The 14728-nt window shown below is 43.1% G+C and overlaps 1 protein-coding gene across 2 annotated transcripts in view; it reads right to left on the bottom strand.

Moving 5' to 3' along the window:
* The window catches only part of LOC118584362 (aminopeptidase O (putative)), a 317174-nt gene extending 309719 nt beyond the window's left edge, over positions 1 to 7455 (bottom strand). For both annotated transcript variants that reach the window (XM_036188550.1, XM_036188551.1), the window contains exon 1: positions 7406 to 7455. The gene's annotated coding sequence lies outside the window, so the exon portion shown is untranslated. The remainder of the gene's footprint in view (positions 1 to 7405) is intronic.
* Positions 7456 to 14728: the final 7273 nt, after the last annotated feature.

The following is a 14728-nucleotide window of genomic DNA, read 5'->3' as shown; positions in this document are numbered from 1 at the left end:
ATCTGGCAAAAACAAACAAACAAAACAAAACAAAACAAAACAAAAAAAACAAACAAACTCCAGCTACTTGCCATGGCAGGATGCTGCTTAGAGTACTGAGGAATTTGGGCCATTCAAAATGTGCAGGATAGAAGATAAACATATCCTTTCTTGGCCACACCTCCCCCAATTCTGGCTTCTATCTGACCCCACAGCCCCAACCTCCTGCCCTACACTAACAGTCTCTTTGTTTTCTTTGTAGGAAGCTACACAGGAAGGGCAAGAGGTTCCCCATTCCTGTCCTAGGATGCACACTATCTTAGACACTCAGAGGATGTGCTCCCTCCACTAAAGAGTCATTTGGCAACCATGTCTTTCACCTGGGTACAGATTAATTTCGAAGTAAGGCTAGGTCAAGTGTAGACTCAAAAGTTCCCTCAGAATAACAGAATCATACAGACCTCATCAGTATTTATACTCCAGCTCTGTGTGGGAATAAATGCACACCATGTCACAGCTTCCTTCCTTTCTCTCTCTCTCTCTCTCTCTCTCTCTCTCTCTCTCTCTCTCTCTCCTTTCTTTCTTTTTTTGGTTTTTCGAGACAGGGTTTCTCTATAGTTTTGGTGCCTGTCCTGGACTAGCTCTGTAGCCCAGGCTGGCCTCGAACTCAGAGATCCGCCTGCCTCTGCCTCCCGAGTGCTGCGATTATAGGCGTGAGCCACTACACCCAGCATCACAGCTTTCTTAAAAGGCAGATCCAGAATGTATGCCCCGGTTGGAGTGCCCGTTCTTAGGAAAGGGCTTTTCCAGGCATCTCATCAGGGTGGAGGTCAGGTCAGCACTTTCTGTGTAGGCAGATCAAAGTACTAAACATACTGTGCAAGCATTCTACCCCTCAACTCCACCTCAGCCCTTTCTTTTTTATAATCCTTTTGTTTTTTTTGAGCTGGTGATCGAACCCAGGGCCTTGCGCTTGCTAGGCAAGCACTCTACTACTGAGCTACATCCTCAACCCCAGACGTTTTATCAGATCCATATTTAAACATTTATGACTTATTTAAACTTTTATAGTTTAGAAAATTTTCCTTAAAAATGAACAAGCAAGCTGGTTCAGAGGAATGGCTAGATATTCAGTAAGGGTCCCATGACACTCCCTGCCCCTTTTCTATGAAGGAATCTCCAGTCAATAGGCCCAGCTGTGATGACCTTACACAAGTGAGTACAGCTAAACTCATGGAGATGGTGGCAATTTGGCATGGAGGACAGTCCTTTAACACTTGGCAATATCCGGAGACATCAATGATCATCAATTGAGGGGCTGCTCCTGGCACCTAGAGAGCAGAAGCCATGGGTGCTGCTAAGCACTCTACAATACACTGGACCATGTGACCTAGAATCAGAAATAAACATTCCCAACACTAAGAATCCAGATTCCAGCCAGGTGGTGGTGGCACATGTCTTTAATTCCAGCACTCTAGAGACAGAGGCAGGCGGATCTCTGTGAGTTCAAAGCCAGCCTGGGCTACAGAGAAACTCTGTCTCAAAAAACAAAACAAAACAAAACAAGACTCCAGATTCCATGGTGTTCTTTAAAGAGTGCAGTTCAGGCTGGAGAGATGGCTCAGCTGTTAAAGGCTAGGCTCACAACCAAAAATAAAGAGTGCAGTTCATGGCCTTTCCTTTCTTTATGTTTAATTATTTATTTGGAGGGAGTGCCATGGCACATGTGTGGAGGTCAGATGACAACTTGTGGGAGCTGGTTCTGTCCTTCCACCATGTGGGTCCTGGAGAACAAGCCCAAGTTGCCAGCCTTGGCAGCAAGCATGGCTTCACCAGGCCTCACTTCTATTTCTTCAGTCACTCATGTCATAATTGAGCCTCAGTTTCAGCTCTTGTATCCTAATACACGGTTCCACAGAACCTAACCCTCAATGGAATTAATTGAACCTATGGAGAACAACAAAACTTAAATAAGTAACACAATCACAAGAGTGCTTAACTCTACATAGTCACAAATTCCAATATGAGAAGAGAGTGTCTCCCTTATTGCCCCTGCAGTTCCTGGACTTTTTTTCCCCCAGCAATTATTCTAAACTTCACTACTCACTAAATGAACACTCTGTATCAGCAAATTCATTTGCTTCACTTAAAAATCTTTTGCTGCAATAAGACAGGAACTTTTACACATTCTCTCTCCTCCTCCCTCCCCTTCCCCAACCTTGGTGCTGGGAATTTAGCCCAGGATCTCCTACCCACTAGACAAGAGTTTTCCACTGAGCAGCACTATTAGATGCACAGGAACTCATTTTCATCTCTTCCCACCTTTCCCTTCTCAGGACACAAGTGTCCCCTAAACCCAAGCATGGCCTGTCTGTGGATTTTGCTCTCGATATAATCTTGTTTGCCCCTCTGGGTCCTTGATTCATCAATCATATAGCCCTCTGAATCCTCCACCTCAATTTCCTCCTCTTCCCCATCCTTTTTTTTTTTGGTTTGAGAAGTAAAATACTGATCTAATCTTTTGATCAAAAAACCCTGCAAGTGAACAAAGCATTCTCTATTCCATATCACTCTGACTATTCTTCCTCCCCAAACTCCTTTCTGACCACTAGGCTCTGTTCACATCTTACTAGTCCAGTGAAGTTCCACAGTGGAGGCAAATTACTTCTTCATGAACAAATTCAATGGGTCTTCTTAGCCTTTAATTTGGAGGAATTAATGTATTGATACCCCCACTCCCCGCAAATGTCTCTTTTAGGATCTGTGATTACATTCTCTCCTCTATCTTTCCACTTCTGAACTTTCTTTCTCCCACTTCTTAGATAAACTATGTCCCCTGTGTCCTACAGATCTGGCTTAAAATCTTATTCACTGGATCTACCCAGTTGCCCAAGGTAGAACTCTGGAATCACCCAGATTCCTCACTCACACCCAGGACCAATGTTGAAGCTATGCCACGTTAATCCAAGTATCTCTGAGGCCTATCATATGGATTCATTCTCTCTGCAATCTACTACAGGTCACATATTACTATAGGAAAAAAGATAACTAAATCCATGTGAGTAAAAGACTTGGATGCTCCTCTTATAAGCTAGGATGGCTCACTTGAACACAGCATGCTGGAATTCTTTTTTTGCGGAATGGATTCTTCTAAATCTATAGATATAGGCAGATGGCTGAGCATCCTGGTTTTGAGAATCTCAGACTTCCAACAAAAGGTAATAGAAGCTCTACCTACAAGACATAACAGACAGCTCAGACCTCCAAACATACAGCATACTGTGACATATGCCTGATATCACTAGTGACAAAAAGAACAAGGGGATTTGCCTTTCATGCCCAAATAGAGCAAGCACATCTTGATTTCCATTGCTTTCCAAAACTAGACCTTCAATCCAAATGTCAAAGAAATAAAGTGTAAGCAAACGAAAAGTCAAGAGAAATTACAATGGAACTGGTAACGAGTGCATAAATGCTACTTCACAACCATTTCTTCAGGAATCAAGCATCAGAGTAACAAATTAGCAGTGAAATGAGTGTGTCAGAATCCATTCTGACAGTACTGAGGCTAAGAACAAAAAGCTCCCACCCACAGGGCTCTGAGTGTGGGAAATACACAGTGTTCAAAGACAAGGCTCTAAAAGGATTAAGAATTCAGTTGTGGAAATATTGTCTGAATTCCCTGTGGATGTGATTCCTCTGTGCAAACCAGGCACCAGTTGTTCTTTCAGAATGTGGATTTGTTCTTGCATTGCCCGATGAGCTCAGAAGTTATGTCCAGTTTTAAGACAGTGAAAAGGAGGCGGCAGGCAAGGAACACAGCAATTCTGTTACAAACAAGTTCACTACAAAGTTAGTATTGAACAAATCTACAGATAAATGAGCTTCAGAGCCAGAGAGCCCAAGTTCAGATCTCAATTTTGTCACCTAACAACTTCATAATTTTAATGATCCATCCAATTTGCCTATGCTACAGTTTCTTCATGAATAAAATAGGAACTAAAAAAAGTTCTTATTTTATGGGCAAAATGCCTAGACCATGTGTGGTGCTGTGAATGTTGCATAACATAACAGCAGGTAATATCATCACTTATTTTCTTTACTATTTTTAGGCTCCATATCAAACTACAACCTATGCTTCAACTCCAGCTTGACTTCATCCACCAGGCACTGTGTTCATAATGCAAAACAACATCACTTCAGTTGACATCTCCATCTACACTCTCTGTAAGCTTATAATCAATCACCAAGGACTGTGTTCATGCCAAATTCAACACACCTCAAAAGTACACAGTAAGAAATACCCATACAGTGAAATAGTATCCATCCTTAAAAGGGATGTGGTTCTGATATATGCTGCAGTATGAATAAGTTCTGAGAACATTCTGAGTGAAATATACCAGTCACAAGTGGGCAAATATGGCAGGATTCCATCAACATGTGATTTCCGGAGCTGGCAAACACAGCAGAACAGGAACAGAGGACCTCTGGAGGGAGGGGGAAGGGGAATGGGAAGCTATTATTTAATGGGTGCAGCCTTTCTTTTGGGAATGATAAAAAAGTAGTTCTAGAAACCCACTGCAGTGGCCACACAGCTCTGTGAATGTGTTTGATACTACCCAACTGTGCAAGAACTTAAAATGGTAATTTCTGTTCTGTGCATTTTCTAGTAACATACATAAAATAAAAAGTCATTTCAAAACCCACAGAATACATCTTCAAAGCAAGTTGCTTTGTGAATATGAGTCTTAACTCATTCTCAAGCTTCTAAGTAGGGTGCCATGGGAATCAACATTAACCTGTAGCTAGCCATGGCCTGAAATGCCCAACAGATGGGGGTCAGCGGGAACACAGCTTAAAATTTTCATAAGTGGATTATGTAATTTTTATTTTAGAGAGTATCTTGCCATTTAGTCCAAAGCAACTCCAAACTAGCAATCCAAAATAGCAGGGATTCCGAATGTTTGTTCTGGGTTAAAACAACTTTTAGTCCCTTGAAAGGAGAAAGGAGTGAAAGAGAACTAATCTGAGGGTCTATGTGTACATGTGATAATGTAACAGCAGTTTTGAAGGCAAAACTAATCCTTACATGCCCATAATGAGTACATTCATATACTTCTGCAGGATTTCCATATACCAGATAATACTGAAATAACCTCAGAAGTCTAAGCAGAAATTTAAAGTCCATTACTATGACACACAAAAGTGCAATATTTTAGGTTGGCAAGATGGCTCATCGGGAAAACGGGTTAGCCACCAAGCTGTGATCGGAATTCAATCCCTTGAACCCACATGGCGGAAGGAAAGAACTGACTCCCACACGTTGTCCTCTTACCAAAATACATGCAGCAGCACACACATACATGCACACCCAATCAGAAATACATAATTATAATAAATAAACTTTTAAAAACAATATATTTCAATTTGCAAGCAAAATGTTTATTGTATAATAATAAAGACGAAATGAAGGGAAGTTTAACAAGATATCCAAAATAGCAGGCTTCCAGTAAAGGCAACCAATTATCTGGTAAAGATCACACACAGATTAAATATTATTCCAGGAACAACAATTTCCAAAGGACTAGAGTGTCATTTTCATAGATGGAAAGCCAAGACCAGTCAACAACATTAATGGGCTCTTGGCTGCTCCCTGCAGCGAATCTGGCACCCCTCTATGCTTTGCATCACAGGAAGTCATTCTGTCATCACAACGCCCATTTAAGTAATTCTATTGTCCCCATCTGATAAATGAGGGAACTGGGGTGTAAAGAGGTCAGTCACTTGCCTGGGCTCCCTGAGTTGCCTACTAAGCAAAAGAGCTAGGGTGTAAAATCTAGACGTCTGTTTCCACCATCTACAGGTTCATTATGGCACCTTACTGTCCACTGGTGACAATACAAAATGAGCCACAGGAAGCTCAGCAAACTCAAACACACAACCACAGAGAGTCAAAACCAGCCAAAGCTCTGAGGAAACCACCATATTTCAACCCAGAACACATGTTTGTGACTGCATCATGGAAGAAAGAAGGCAAGAAAGCCACTTAATGCCTTTAAATTATTTACTGACATTTTAATTACAAAAAATTAACACATCTCTCGGAACTCTGAATAGAAAGTATTTACAATGCAACATCATTTGCCAATTATGTCATCCTTAAAGATAAAGATGCTATGTGTAGGGGGGTGTATGTGTACATGTAGGAGGAAGACATATTTTCTGGATGTTTTAACTCCAAGAATATGAGATTTTACAACATAGATACAAACATCAAAACAGCCTGGAGAGGCAGCTCAGTAGAAAAACCACCTGCTGTGTAAGAACAAGGATCCAAGTTCAATCCCCAGAACACTGAGTCTGCAACTCCAGTGCAGAGGAGGTGAGAACAGGCACATCCTTGAGGGTCCTGGCCAGCCCAATCTACATGGCAAGCTCTAGGCTAGTGAGAGAATCTGTCTCAAAAAAAAAGGTGGTCAGCATCTAAGAAACCGCAGTTGAGGTTTTCATCCCTTGTCTCCACATGTACACACTTGCAGGTGTGTGCACAAACATATGGAGAGATGAGAGAGCAAACTCTGGCATTCACCACTAATGGTGGCTATTTAGAAACAAACAAAAAACAGAAAAGGAAGGAAGGAAGGAGGGAGGGAGGGAGGGAGGGAGAGAGAGAGAAAAGGGAGGGAGGGAGGGAGGGAGGAAGGAAAGAAGGAAGGGAGGAGAAGGAAGGGAAGAAGGAAGGAAGGGAGAGAGCAAGGGAGGGAGGAAGACAGGCTTTGAAATCATATCATAACCTTGAATTTAAATCTTGGTTTTGCTTTTAGTTACTGGTAATTTTTATCCGGTCAATTTCATGGAACTAAGCCCAGTTATTTTCTCAATTCATAACTCACAACACTACTGCATGAACTAAGGAGATAATGAAATGTAAAGTGTTGGGCACAGTCTCTGCTAAAACACCGTGGACAGTAAATAATATTCTACTCCGTAGTCCCCAATACTGGACAACCTAATCTTTACCAACTAGTGAATCACTGGCAGCCTCCTCAGAATCCCACGAAGCACAACATACTCTCCAGAAATGAATTGCACGTGGAAACAAAACAAAAGCACGAGGGATCAGAATTGAATCCAGCATCCACAAGAACCCGGTTGTCACCCTCAAAAACAGCTCTAAGCACCGCTGCCTGGTGTGGTTACCATCTACCCAGAGCGCCCGTCACCTTTGCAGTTAACTGTCTTCACTGCTTGAAAAGCGCAGAGCGCTAAGGACGCGGTTACAGTTTACGTGTCAGGATCCCACGGGCTCACTCCACAGGAGGTCGGGCAGAACCCCACGGGGTCACCCCACGATAGGTCGCGCAGGATCCCACTTGCTCACCCCAGGGGTCTGGGTGACCGGAAGCAGCTGACTGACAGAAGTTACCTGTTTCAGCCGCCAGTGCTGCAGCTGCACTTCCGCAGACTCCGGGTTACTACGGGCTACCGGGCAAACACCGATGGCGTCATCAACGCGCGCCCCCAGTCGGCCGCTGGCCTTCCTGTGGGCCAACCAGTCGGCCGATGACTGCGCAGGCGCGGAACGCCGAGCGCAACCTCGGTACCCAGGATTCGTGATTGGTAAACTACACTCACGCCTCACTGAAATACAAGAGTGTACTTTCTGCTTTTGAGACAGGGTCTCTCTATTTAGTTCTGGGTGACCTAGCACCCACTATGCAGAGCAGGCTTGCCTCTGCCTCCTGAGTGCTGTGATTAAAGGAGTGGGCTTCTTACTTCAAAGAAGTCCGCGTTTCTGCTGCATGTGATTGGGGTTTACATACTCATTCCACCATGTCAGGTCTTAAATAAGGTCGCACTATGTGCCAGGCAGACACTGTTTCATTGTCTGCGGCTGCAGAGATGGACCAGTTGTGCCTGCCTTTGTGGAGATTATCTTTGGTTAAGAAAGTGAGTCAGGTACATGTATGTACAGGTTGGTGTCTGTGAGGTCCAGAAGAGGAAGTCAGATCCCTTTGGAACTGGAGTTACAGACAGTTGAGAGCTACCATGTGGGTGCTATACACCAAACCCAGGTCCTCAGCCACAGCAACTGGTACTCTTAACCACTGAGCGATTGCTACCGGCCATCGGCTCATTGGCTTATGTGTGTTCTTAGAGGTAAATCTACGGAAGTAAGACTCCGAGAAATGGAAGGCAGTCAGAACCACTTTACGATAGAAGGCCCATTATTCTCAGAGGAGACTCCTTTAACTAGGAAGAGAGAGGAAGCCTGTAAAGACCTGAGAGAAAAGCAGCCAGAAGCATCCAAAGCACCTGGCATAGGCAGCTTGTGGCACCCTTGAGGAAGGAGGTTGGGGAGGAACACACAGTGAGACCAACAAGGCACAGAATCCATGCCCCTTACAATGCCCAGAAGGTGCTGCAAGATGAGGTGCTGCATGGATTGTGTTACCCGAAGACTGAGCGACAGGAGCAGGCTTCTGTGTGTTTACTGGGCATGAAGGACTCAGAAAGAAGGGTTTGGAGGAAAATGGATACAAGTCAGTGATAATTTGAAAGTTGATGTGGCAGATGGGGAGAAATTAGATAAGGGTCTTAGATTTCTTTAAAAATGTAGTTATCGGATGGTGGTGGCAAATGCCTTTAATCCCAGCACTTGGGAGGCAGAGCCAGGGGGATCTCTGTTGAGTTCGAAGCTAGCCTAGTGTACAGAGCAAGATTCAGGACAGGCACCAAAACTACACAGAGGGACCCTGTCTCCAAAAACCAAAAACCAAAACAAAACAAAAAGTTATCCAAAGTGACTGATAAATTTTAGATAAGCAGATTTGCTGGACTTTACAGTGAAAACCAGGTTTGTTCCTTCTTTCAATCCCAATTCCTTTGCCTTCTGCTTACCCAACCTCTGGGATCTAGAGTCTAGGTTTTCTTCTCTCTGGCCTCCTCCACTCAGTATCTGTCTTCATCCTTTCCTTAACTCTTTCCCTCTTGGGTCTTTTTATGCTACCACCCACAAGTCTTCAGTAGACTTAAAATTCTAAGGGAGGAAGTATGTGGAGGATGCTGTGAGGAAAAGGGCCTCTCTGTTCCTACTTAGCTATAGTTGATTTTGCCTACCAAAACGCTGGCCCGTGGTGTAAGATCCTACCAATCTTAAAAAGAAACAAATATAAAAATATCCTTCTACATAAACTCTCCTAAATCTTTTAAAAAGATTTAAAAATTATTTTTTAAAATATGTGTTTGTGTGTGTGTATCTGTGTGGGGATAGATGCCAGAATGAGAAGAAAGATGCTTGAGCTCCTGGCAGCCATCTGGGATTCAGATAGTGAGCATGGGGGTGGAAAATCAGCCAGAAAAGGAGGGCAGCAGGGTGAGGGACCTGATGGCACCCTTGTGCCTGCTGCCTGGGCCCTGGCCCTACATCCAAGAGACTGTAGTAATGCTCCTGTTCTTTTGTTGTGCTGATGGTCACACTTAAGAGAGAGGAAAACAGCCATCCAGCATTTTTTTTTTTTGTATTTCCTTTTTTTTTTTTCTTTTCCAGATTAAGCCTTGTTGTCCACACTCAGACATATTAATTGCTGATGCTGTTTGGCCTAGTCTTGCTTTTGCTGCCATTATTTTTTTTCCCTGTCGGTGCCTCATGTAGACCAGGCTGGCCTGGAACAGGCTGAGGTGACTCGGAACTTCTCATTCTTCCTTCACCTCCTTGCCTTCCCCTGGGATTACAGACGTATGCTACCACACCCAGTGTGTGTGGTGTTGGGGGTTGGTTCTAGGGTTGTGTGCGTGCTAGGCAAGCACTCTACCAGCTGAGTTACATCCTCGTACCTCTCCTACAGCTTCCAGAAATTGACAGTAACCCCTCCGTGGTTTTCTCTACCACAAGGTGGATTTGAACCAGCACTGTAATAGCTCTATTTGCATAGCATTCGTACAAGTCTGCCTTCATTATGCCTTCCCAGTATCCTAGGCTGACCTATTAAGAGCCCACAGGAAGTAAAGAAGGTCTGTATAGTCAGTGGAAAACACACCTGTGCCATGTCTTCATATAGACGCTCCAGAATCTCTGGGTGTTGATGGACACTAAGTCTCCAGCCACTAACAGAAAAAAACAAACCATTCCCAACTCCTACTATCAGTATGGCCCAAGAAACCCTCTAAGCTTTAATTTTTTGAACCAGAGAATGTCAATGAATTATTTATCACTTTAAAAATTTTTCAGCTTTATATAGTCTTCTACCTATCCATAGTAGGAAATGTAGTCACATATGCCTATAATTTCCTAACAGAATTTCCCCAAGCCTAAGAAAATAAATCTTGGGGTTCATGAGAGACAGGTGGGATGAGTGTCAAAATATAAATGCAGGATTGGAAATATTTGTGGGACTCTGTAAAAGCCGGAGGGCTAGCAAAGGAAAGTTGAATGTGACAGTTGCTAAGAAACACCTTGGTGCCTTGGTCCACATGGGTCAGAGAGATTACTGCAGAAATTATGTACAGCCTATACCAATTTGGACCCCATGTCCTGTGGCCAAGAATCATCTGGTGTCTGACACCAGAAGTAAATATGAGAGAGGATTCAGCTGGGAGAGCTACTCCCATTGGCCACTGGGACTGATAATCATGATCATTTTATTAAAAAGCATAAAATAGAAGGCACATGCAGAAATCACAGTGTTGTTAATAAGGAGAATGGGATGTAGATGCAGAGAAAGTGGTCACAACCAGGGAGCAGTGGTATGTGCCTGTAATTCTGGTGCTGTGAGTTCCAGGCCAGCCAGGACTCCACAGTGAGGCCCTGCCTGGAATAAAGAAAGAGAAATGCTTCAGCCTGGGTTGATGCAGAGTCTCTGGATGCAGAGCATTTTTTTCTGTAGTATTATGAGCATTGTGGAGCACATTGAATGGAGGAGGATGTGCAAGGTTAAGTGTTAATGTTCCTGATACTTGTATGTGTGTTTTATACTCACATTCTTTTTTCCTTTTGGGAGCATTGACTACATGCTGCTGTATATTAGTACACTGCTGGGCTGTAGGAATACAGACAAGAAAAATATATCCCTGACATCAGTGAACTCCCTGTCCATTTACACAGTTTATTGCATTGTAGGTTGGAGCTCTAGATTTGTGTTCTAGATGGAGTAAAACCAGGATTGGAGTGGTGGGAGGCAAAGCATGGAAAGGAGATAAAATTAGGACAGCAAGGTAGATTTTGAGAAACCTAGAAGAGACGACAGGAAAATGTCTAGGGAATCTTGGTGAAGGGAAGCTGTTATGGATCAGCTCACTGTGGCTACATGTGTACCTCACTTGGAGAACCTTTTACAGTCGTTGAGCAGGTCTTAATAAAGAAAATGAGCATATCTAAGTAATAAAGCTGAATTGATTTTAAAGCATACTTTCATTATGAAAGTAAGAGAAAAGAGGGCAACAGAAAGCCAGCAGAGAGTTTGGCATTGTGTTGGAGAACTAATGTATCAATATCGAGTTTGAGGGCTGAGGAGAGGACTCTGGGGAAGAGTGCTTGCTGCACAAACATACAGACCTGAGTTCAGATCCAGAAGACATAAAAAGGTAGGCATGGGTATGCAGTTTCAGTGCTGTGGGGAGGAAAAGACAGAATTGCTGGGGCATGCGGGCATCTAGCCTAGCTCCAGGTTCAGGGAAAGACACAGAGTGATAGAGTGGGGCACTGGTTTCCTCCACACCTTGTGCACATGTCTGTGCAACACACCACCAGTATGTGCACCTGTCTATGTGTGACACATGCTGCCACCACCAACATGGCCACCAGTCTTGTTCGATGGAAGTGATTGCAGTTCTCAGTGGATTCCCCAGGGACATCAGATACTTTGGCTCTAGCTTGGCTTGTAGGGTGCTTCATCTTGAAAATAGTCACCCACAAATGCATATGCTGCCATTAAGTGGAAATACATGTAGTGACTGTGAAGTAAAGGTCATTGTTCCTGGGAAGACAGGACCTGTGAAAAATTCGTAAAGGGATATGAGCAAATTCTTTAAGGTGGATGCCAAATTGCAGCTCCACAAATTCCATGGAAATTGGCAGGTGGCATATTTATGTTGACTGAAGATGGAGTGAGAAATAGGTCAAAATGTCATTTTTCTGGAAATTTTGATATCTGAAATTCTTGTGTATAAAGTCAAAAAGCATGCTCCATGGTTTCCACTGTTCCCATAATGTGTTTAGCCAATTTGTGGGAATGCTGGTTGAGGACAGTGATTCTTCATGACTTCAGCCTTGAAGCAGAATGAAATAGGCTGGCTATCTCTAGTGTCTTCACAGGGGCTCCTTGAGTGCTTGGCATGCCCATTTGAAGAGGGATGTTGGTGACCAAAGGAAGGAGACAGAAGCAAACTGAAGCTGAGGTTCCAGGCTTTCACACAGCTATTGGCTGCTAGTGGACTTGGTGAGGGGTCATCGCTTCTTAACAAAAGCAACATCTAAGTGGCTGTTCCTGCCCTGTTAGTCATCCAGGTCTCCTCATTCCAATTCCTTGTCACTGAAAGAATATGATTAGGACCATTCTGGCTTGTGTGGTCAGGAGGCAGGTCACATGACTAATTTTGACTGCTGAGTCCTCTTCTTTGGACAAGGACGGGAAAATAGAGCTTTCTGAGTCTAACATTTTGCTGTCAGAGATGTGAAAATACTCTGCCCAGCAGACAAATGAACTCCCATGCTAACAACACATGATTTCTGTGTAGTTGGTGGCACATCACATGGTGAAGGGGAAATGCTGGCTGGTAGAGAAGACAGAACATGTGCTTCTTACATGTCACATCCCTGTTAAAGCTTAATTAGAACCTTCAGTTGACCCTGATGAGAGCCCCATGTAAGGTTTCTTCTAACTTGAATGTGTACAACAGTGGCATTTGGTCACAAATGACCATAGCAAAGCAGTTAACATCATAGGGACCTGTTGAAGTAAGTACCAGGACACTGTGATTTTTCTCACAAACTCCAGTTTCCTTTAGTTCACCAAAATCTAATTTGAGGAAATAATCTTTATTCATATGTATGTCATGTTTGTGAAATGCTGGTGTGTGTGTGTGTGTGTGTGTGTGTGTGTGTGTGTGTGTGTGTGTGTGTGTTCGTTCTTATATGTGTGGGTGCTTTCATGTACATGCTCAGGTGCACATGCATGTGAAGACCAGAGGCTGTCATCCATTAATTTTCTTGATCACTCTCAATTTACTGAGACAGTCTTGCTGGAATGAGAGCACACTGATTCCTCTATCTGTCTAGCCATTCTCCCCCCTCTCTGCCTCCCAAGTGCAGATACTATAGGCAGGCCACTGGCACTGGCCACCTTTTATGTAAGGACTAAGAATCTGAAATTCAGTCTCATGCTTGCATAGGAAGCATTTTTTATGCTTTGAGCCATCTCCCCAGACTGGAAAACAATTTTTACTCTCATGTCCTAAAAAGAATCAGTTAAGAAGAATGATGACCCGTTTTTCTCTATGCTAACCTTTCCCTTTTCAGAGGAAGAAACCCTACACTAAAGTCACATGTGGAGCAGACACCAGGAATATTTTTCAACCTTCTGCGTGGCAGTTATTCTATATCTTAAAAACCCCAAATTTCTCATTGCTGCCAGATGAGTTTTAGAAAGCAAAGAGGGTTGATGTAGAGTCACACTATAGAGGCTCTTGGGAAATTCTTTTGAACACAGACTTTAAGAGTGAACCCTTTGGGCTGGAGAGATGGCTCAGAGGTTAAGAACACTGGCTGTTCTTCCAGGGGTCCTGAGTTCAATTCCCAACAACCATATGGTGGCTCACAGCCATCTGTAATGAGATCTGGTATCCTCTTCTGGCCTGCAGGCATACATGTAGATAGAACACTGTATACATAATAAATAAATAAATAAAAATAAAAATTAATAATAATAATAATAAAGGACTGAACCCTTAAAGTGTCTGTGTAGCACATCTCCTGTTTTCCATCAGTGTTTTGGGGTTTTGTTCAGAAAAAACAACATAGTTCTAGATGAATGAAAACAAGAACAATATTATCAAACCACTTTATTGACTGGAACACAGGGGAAAGGACTGTGGCCAATACACAATACATCCTTCACGAGGGGAGGGAAGAGCAAGTCTTTAAATAACAGTAATAAATCAGAGGAACTTTGAGAACTGAACAATGTTGTTCCACACTGCTAACAAACCAACTTTCAATGTGATAATCACAGTAGACTATTTATTCAGTTTGTTTTCACTGCTATAGGAATGAATGAGCAGCTTTTTCCTCCATTCCAAGAAGTCTTTATGCTCAGCATTTTCACTCCTTCCTGTAGGCATGGCAGGGACCTGGAAACCCTTTTCATGCTACCAGACTCAGGGGTGATTGGTAGTAAGGGGACAATGACAGTATAGTGGTCACATGGCCCAAACAGAGGAAGAATCCTACCCTACAGAGGACTTGCCCTGGTGGTGGAAGGTGAAATTAGTCTTAGAGCATTCCTGGAGAGACAGCACACACAAAGATATGGAGTTCATACAAGGAGCTTACCAATAGCAGAGTAGGAAAAGATTTAACATTAAGGATTTATATGTGTTGTTAAAAAATATTGGCCTTTTCTTCTGAAAGCAATGAGTTTTGACCAGGGGAGCAATCAGCAGAATGAGGCATCTTCTCTATCTAGGTTATAAAGCACTGTTTTATAAACCAATTTAAAAGGCAGATACAATGGCAGCCTCATAGATAAAGCTT

Source organism: Onychomys torridus, chromosome 5, assembly GCF_903995425.1.
Source record: "Onychomys torridus chromosome 5, mOncTor1.1, whole genome shotgun sequence".
Lineage (NCBI taxonomy): Eukaryota > Metazoa > Chordata > Mammalia > Rodentia > Cricetidae > Onychomys > Onychomys torridus.
The sequence above is the reverse complement of the archived record's forward strand: the minus strand, read 5'-3'. Positions and strand labels throughout refer to the sequence as shown.